Source organism: Patagioenas fasciata, chromosome 14 (assembly GCF_037038585.1).
Source record: "Patagioenas fasciata isolate bPatFas1 chromosome 14, bPatFas1.hap1, whole genome shotgun sequence".
Classification (NCBI taxonomy): Eukaryota; Metazoa; Chordata; class Aves; order Columbiformes; family Columbidae; genus Patagioenas; species Patagioenas fasciata.
In genome coordinates this window covers 16,707,437-16,715,000 of record NC_092533.1, presented here as the reverse complement: position 1 = coordinate 16,715,000, position 7,564 = coordinate 16,707,437, and the positions used below count along the sequence as shown (strand labels likewise).

General features: G+C 43.0%; 1 protein-coding gene across 11 annotated transcripts in view; it reads left to right on the top strand.

The window, feature by feature from the left end:
* Window positions 1–7,276, top strand: part of PURA (purine rich element binding protein A) — a 19,804-nt gene extending 12,528 nt beyond the window's left edge. The window contains exons 2-4 of one of the 11 annotated variants that reach the window (XM_065849442.2): window positions 4,345–4,410; window positions 4,498–4,554; window positions 6,714–7,276. The gene's annotated coding sequence lies outside the window, so the exon portion shown is untranslated. Of the gene's footprint in view, window positions 1–4,344; window positions 6,661–6,713 lie in introns of those variants that run through there. The other 10 variants (XM_071814848.1, XM_065849441.2, XM_071814851.1 and 7 more) reach the window with 10 other exon arrangements.
* The last annotated feature ends 288 nt before the right edge of the window (window positions 7,277–7,564 follow it).

Here is a 7,564-nt window from a genome sequence, read left to right as displayed (position 1 = left end):
TAGACTTGTCGAGGCAGCCCCATAGATACCTGGGAAAGTAACAGATACCCAAGTTAGGCAGAGCTCTGCCATGAAGGAGCTTCAAAGCCCAAGTGAAAATCAGTTACTAAGTAAAATAAAGTTACAAAGTAGAATAGTTATAAAGGAAGGGACTTGTGGAGTCCGGCAGGGCTCCATCAAAAGACAGAAGTCTAACTCTTGTAGAGCAGACTGAAAGAGCCATGTCCTACAGCAGGAACCCCGTGATCTGGAAATGCAGCAGTTTAGTGGGGGCTTTGAAGAGCCGGGGGCCTTGGGGAGCAAACGCTGTCTTAAATATATCAGAGAGAAGGCTGGGGAGAAGGTCTGAGCATGCAGGACTGAAGGCACAGTTAATTTTCTTCACTACTTCATGCTACTGCATCATTCTGGAGCGCAGGGTATGTGTGAGAGCCCACCTGTCCGTCACCTCATCCTTGTGGATGGTACTGATAAGGAGCATCCCTCTGAACCTCGAGTGTTTGAGGCAGAGATGCTGGAGCAAGGTACATTCAAGTGGAAGAGCAACAGATGTACCTAGGAGTGCAAAAAGAGCTTGACACTGAAATGCTAAAGTTACTAGCAAAAACAGGGCAGTTAAAAAGGAGCTTAGTATTCTTCATGACTAGATAACATTGTAATGTTGGATTATTATTTTTTAATTAGAGTATTGAACGGGGCGCTGGGAATTGCAGATCAGCAATCCTGAATGCCAGTTTGAGAAGGAGAAACCGAAGTGCTGTAACTCTTCAGTATGTGATAGGTTGAAAGAATATACTTCCTGCAAAGAAAGGGGGTTGGACTAGATGGTCTTTGAAGGTCCCTTCCAACCCAAACCATTCTGTGATTCTATGATCAGTCTTGTTTTCTGGGTAATCTACCAGAACCCTTGAAAATGTTGGCAAACAGCAGGAGGTGGAGAATCAACTGATCTTTCTTTTTGATGTTTTAAAAGGTTTTATCAAGTCCTCCCAAGAAGGTATTTATTGAACATCATGTTTGTGATGAGGAGACAAATATCATGGAGTCCTTCCTTGATTGCAGCCAATGTTGATCGCTTGGGCAGCACAAGGTAGACAAAAGTCTAGTTGGAGATGGTGATCACAGGCTTTCAGGTCTGAATCTCGAGTAGATCTTCAGCCTTTGAGCAAATGAGTTTCCTCTGGAAAACACCGATTAATTAAAACCAAAGTTGTCAGGGTGAATTTTCATTGAACTTTTCAGGTGAGCACATCTAGGTCCAGACTGCAAAGTCTGGTTGACCAGAGGAGAAACCAGCCCAAAATACAGGGTAGCGTGGCATCTATGTTTCTCCTGTGATGTGACACCCCCAGTTCAAATTCCTCCTCTGAGCTGACTTGCCGGTCTGCCAGATCCAGGAGCAGACCTCAACAACTAATGTGTTCTCTTTTCTTTTGTTTTTACCAAGAAAAACCTAAAATATTTTGGTTTTGACAATGGGCAAAAAGGGAAGGAGTGCGGAGCGAAGTCTCATCAGTTTTCCAGGTCTCTTCATGAGACCATGGTACCAAAGAGTAAGTGCTTTGATAAATCATTGGAGTTTGCAATAGAGCAGGTTACCTGCAGGCACCTCAAGGCTTTCGGGTACTGTTTAAATATAAGAATCGGCAACTGAAAGAGCAGAGTGGTTGGTTTATACTAGAGAAGCGACTTCGGTCTGGCCAGAAGAACATGATAAGGTCTGGTACTGTGAGCGTGCAGCGCTGGGGCTGACCCTGGGAAATTCAATGCAATAGGTACGGGGGAAGATAATTTAAAAATAAAAAAGCACTTTTTAATGCTCCAACAATATCGCTGAGCTTTAAGTGATTTGCTCATTCAAGAGTTAGAACATCTGATTCTGAGCAGCAAAAGAAATTAAATGGAAGTGTGTAGACTGCCAAAGAAAATAACTGCGTGTTAGAGATGGAGGTGCTGAGGTCTGAGAGGCTGCTGTGCGTGAACTCTCCTGTAACACAGTTCATTAGACCCCCACGGTGTCCCCGTGCTGTTTTCCCTCGGTAATCTGATGGTTGTCACTGGCACAACCTTTGTCCCCTCCCCATAGAAATAGTAATTTCATTAGATTGCTCACTTCTAGTTAAATTATACCAGCTGACTTTGAAGTACTTAATATAAAAACGTTGTGGTATGCTTGCATGATAGTTATTTGATGTAAGAAACAAAACCAACATCTCTTGTGCTCTCTCTTTAGGAATTTGGGGTTTGAGTTTCATTGAGGACTGTTGTACGTACCCAACTGCAAAGGATCAGGCTCATCTCTCTTAAAAAAATGTATTTCCTAGCTGAGATTAGAAATTAGAAGGCAAATCAGAAGTTGTCTGTTAGAGGCTCAGATGATAATAGCGACTCGTGCTAAAGGCTGTCCGTCCACATAAAAAACTGCACGGCTGCTTCTGTTTTAACTGCTGTCTGGCATTTGGGTAATAGCATTTTTTTCTAAATGTACTAAGTATATTTGCCTTTAAATCCTGTTAGGTACAGATAATGATCATTGGTATTCTGTAATTTAGCTCTATACTAGCATTCACATTGGACTAGGCTTAATATTGTAAGTGTCAAAGATGACTTGAAAAAGGAAAATCAATTTATACCCTTTTAATGCAGTTCTGCCCCATAGAGGAGGTTGTTTGCAGAAGTACTACAACTGTCTTCCCCCTTTTACTTGCTGTGATTCTCTGCAGGAGAGCACACAGATTTAAATATGTTTTTCCATCCTTTGGAGACCCTGTGATGTAATCATGGTGAGATCCATGGAAATACTTCGATAAACTGGGCCAGAACACAGAGTCAATGCATCTTTTCCAGTTGTTTTTTTAATTATTCTGCTGTCAATCAGGCCTCTGAGCTTTTTTAAAAAAAAAAATGTAAAAATGTTAAATTGTTTGAGTAAAAACTCACTTCCCTCATCTGTCCAGTGTGACACCCTCTAATACTGTAGCGCTGTTCAGGCTGGATTATTCGTGATCTTCCAGAAAAGGTAGATGGGACTGGAATTACTGATGCCAAAACTTGCCCACGGCAAGGGAGGGAGGTCCTCGTTTTCAAGATCAAACCCATCCAGACTCTTCTCAGACACCCCGCAGCATAGCACAAGGGTATAAATACCTACTTTTTCTTTTCCAGGTGATCTTTAAGGCCAGGTGGTAGCGGGCAGGGACTGTCTGTCTGGGCGGACGGGCCGGGGGTCCTGCCCTTCACATTCACCCTGCTCCGGCATTAAACCCAACAGTTTTTAGGCCGGGCTTTTGTCCTCCGAGCGGAGCTCAGCCCCGGGTTCCCTTTGGCATCCGCGCTGTCCCGCGCTCCTTCATCTCGGCGGGTGCGGGACCCGGCGCCTCCGCGGGTGATGCTGCCCGCGCGTCGCCAGCCGCTCACTCCATGCATAGGGAGCTCCGTGTGGTTGGTTTTCACCATTGTCCTCAATTTCGATTCCCAGGGCAGAAAAATTAGGACTTTCTCAGTTAAAGAAATCAAAAAGCAAAGCGAAATCTCTGGAGAGTGGTGTTTCCCTGCGATAGTGGCAGCCGTTCACCACCCGCTTCTGTCCAGCCATGACCCCTGGCTCGGTTCCGCTGGGTTTTTAGCCATCTTGACCTCATGTTTGCAAATATTATTGGTAATATAATGCTCTATGTACAAATGTCTGTGTGGCTCATGTGTATGTTTCTGTGGTTCAAGTCAGCCGCAGACTTCTGGAATTTCATTGTACTTTGGTTAAATGTTGGACTTTTAACTCTTCTACTGTATGGCTTCTTGATTTCTCTTGTCCATTGTGGACCAACTCTATTTTTGGAAATAAATAAGCATGTAAATAAAAAGAATGGGTTTATGCCACTTTACAAGAAAATGCTTTATTTAAAATATACACTCAGTGTTGTATATTTTATGGTATCTCAGGGATCGGACGAGGCTCAGGCACCAGCAGCCTTGGTGATGAGATACCTTATTACGTACGAATTCATTTCCAAGTGGTTTCAGAAGAAGACTTTCCATCCCCTGAGCCAAACCCCCCATAGGACCAGCCTTGCGGAGGAGTGGGGGGAAATCCAGACAGAAACGCATGGTTGAAGGGGAGTAAAGGAAAGAAACCCAACCTTCCTCTCAACACAAGGCTTCTGGTTTGAGGCGTCCGGGTGCCAAAGATGCCACCGAGTGTAGGGATGCTGTGGGGCAGCTCTCGGCTCCAGCCCAGGAGCGCGTGGAGATCAGGAGCACAATGACTTCTTTTTAATTTTTTCTAACTTTTCCATATAAACCAATATTTACCAGTAATCCTGTGTTTCTGTTTTTGTTTTTTGGCAGACTTTTACCAGTAAATATCGGTTTATTCCTGAAAGCAGAAGCCCTAAACATACCTTTGTTAATAAGGTCAGTTGTCATTTTGTCTCTCTCGTTCCCCGCTCCCCCCCAGCACAACCCAGCAGGTCACTGAAAGGTACCGAGTTTTCTTTCTAGTTTTCCTGCTCTGCATCTCTGGGAACTGGAGCCTGCAGGACCTAGAGCCTTCTGTTGGTAACGTAGACCCGGGTTTACACACTATTCTTTACCTGCTTTTAAGGACAGAGGTGTTCCCAGCTGCCCGGTACGGGAACTGCTAGAAACCCTTGCAAATGCATTAATTGCCTCACCTCTCCGAAGCCTGCGGGTAGGTCTCTAACAAGCATCCTCAAGCTTGGGGCTGGTAATAATTTATCCAAAAATATCCAGTAAAAAAGAAAAATGCCATTTCTGTTTTACAGTGAGCAGGACTGAGGGAGGGGAGGGCGGGAAAGGACTTTGAACATTTGTTTCCGATTTGTTGCTAGAAAGCAAGACTTGCTAAACTCCTCCACATCTGGGAGTGAAAGACCTGATCCTTAAAAGGACATTACTGGGTGGCTGGGACCCCAAAAGCAGCTGGCGCTTTTGAATGATGGGCATCACTTTAGGTCATTTTTTCCAGAGTTTTGATTTGTACCAAGACAAATCAACTCGGGAGTGTTAAAATCTCCTTATTTTTTCTTTCCGCAAGTGTTTGCGACCCAAGCACAACAGCGTTATGTTAATACTCAATAAACGAGGAACTGGAGGGGAATAGACAATGAGGTGACTGCACAGTCCCAGCCAATTTTTGTTTCTTCCATGCAAAATACAAAACCAAAAAACCAGCCCTGACCCCAAAAAATCACAACCTCCCAAAAAAACAAGCCAAAGAGGATCTCAAATGCCTAATGGTAGTGTCATACGTGCTTGGCAAGAGTGGTTTTGGCATAGCTGCAACCTAACTGTGTCCCTTTAAGGAGCAGCAGTAACTCATTTCCTCTGAATGACCCCAAAGGTGAGGGTTTTGCCGCTCTCCGGTGCAGATGGAAGCTCCCGCAGCCTTAGTTGGTGTCCAGAATGCGGGGAGCCTTTCCAGCTGTGCATGTTGAGCTGAAAACTACCTTTCCTCCCCTTTTGCAGCCTGGGTGGTTCTGCTTGCTGGCAGGTCTGTAATACAACTTTAATCTGAGCAATTGAGGCTGGTCCTACATTATCTCCAGATGTCTTGCAGAGGACTCCTGTTACCAGTTTGGTACCCAAAAGCTACACCCCACCATCAGAAGTCACTTATTGATTGTTTTTTCCAAAGGCAGTGATAGATTACCCTGCTGGCTCTCATGGAAAAATGATAATTGCAATGCAACTTTCTAATAAATTGTTCATGTATTCATAATTCCATTGCAATCCCAAATTGGAGAAGAGATCTGTTAAAGGTATATATTAGTCTAGATTTTTTTCTTATTGTAAATACTGTAATTTTATAATACTGTCAATATTTTATTAACTTAGAAATATTTAAGAGTTTAATCTATGGTAGCTGATTGATTTATAGGTTTATGTTGCAGCAAATATTGCATTACATTCTAATGTAAGATTAACTTTCAGCATGTAAACGTTGATTTAATATATCATTGGAAAGATTAAGAGCGAAAACTCTTAATCTGTAGTATTTATCCCCCAATTCCCAGTTTGGAATTCTTTAACAAAAACATGAGGATCATGAGTCAAACAACTGCAGTTGGATGTGAAAACCTGAGTTTTGAAATGTGAACAAGTTTGCTTCGCTATGTAATCTATCTAGACCAGAAGCCTTTGTTTTCAGCGAAGGGACACTGTCAGATCAATTGTAGGTTCTCGTTTTAGGGGAGGGGAAAGGAAAAGCAAAGCAAACCTCACCCCCCGTGCATGTGCGTTAGTTCCTTTTTAATCGCAAGGGTGAAATCCCCTTTTCTAGTTGGTAACCTCTCTCTATTCGCCCGATGGTGTCCCTTGCACAGCATAAAGATGTTCACGTTCTCCGAAAACCCATTAGAAGCGATTTTCTGTTAAAGGCAGGGCAGAATTGCTCTGTAATATGTTCGCAATGTGGCTTGCATAGAAATACCAAAAATATATCAAGGATTTTCACGGGAGCTGGTATTTTTTGAGTGTAAAAGTTAATCTTTATTAGAGATGTGCCAATCTATACTGCTTTGTTGTAGTGTTGTTATACCTAGGCCTTTCAGTTAACTTACAAATATATACTGTAACAGTATACTTTGTACAGATTTATTTAAAATTTATTTGCAAACTGAAATAAAGTAGGCAGAAAATAAAGATATTTATTTTTCATTTGACTATGTAAGAAGGTATCATTCTTTTGGTTTTAGTGCACTGGTGCACCAAGCCTCAGAACCACCGCTTTCTCCAGCGCATAGGATGCTTTTCCAAGACTGCGGATACGTGTATGTGTACTGCTGTATTGATAAGTAAATGCCAACGATGGAGTTCGTTGCTTTTATACATCCCAAAGAGAAGTTCTCCACCAGTCATTTTCTGTTTTCTGACCGAAAAAGGTGTGTTTGTGAACGGTGTTCACGCAAGTTCTGCCGCCCCACTCTCACATCAGCTTATACCAATGCCAGAATGGGAGGATTTGCCTGCGTACCTTCCCCAAAACGCCCCGGTCCGCAGTGGCATCGTCAGGGAGCAGTTCAAACGTGTGTCCTTTGGACTTGGTGTAAAGCAAACGCAGAACGAGAAAAACCGAGATGTTAAATCCATTAGAAAACAAATTCCTTATTGTACAGTAGTATGGAGACCTCTAGTCAACCTGCCATTAATAGTAGATTCTTATTTTTTGAATGATCTATTTAAAAGAACAGCAAGCATTGTATTTGCTAGTAAATCTGACGTGTTTACATGGAATTACTAAATAAATTATTTGATCTAAGACGGCTCTCATCAGTGCTGATTTTTAACGCTGGAAATTCATTTTGGCAGCTGCTTTTTTAGTTTGTGCTGTTCTTTAAAAATCTTCCAACTCAGGTGTTTTCAATGCACCCTTGTGATTTAAATTAGGTTCTGAGGAAGATGCAAAGCATGCCTGTCCCTGCCAGGGCTGACAGGAGTGCTGGCTGATGTTTTCCAGCCCGCTCCACATCATGAGACTGCCCCTTCATCCCAAACACCTGAGTGCATCGCTGAGACAGAGCAGGATGCTCTGAACCGAAAGCCCCGC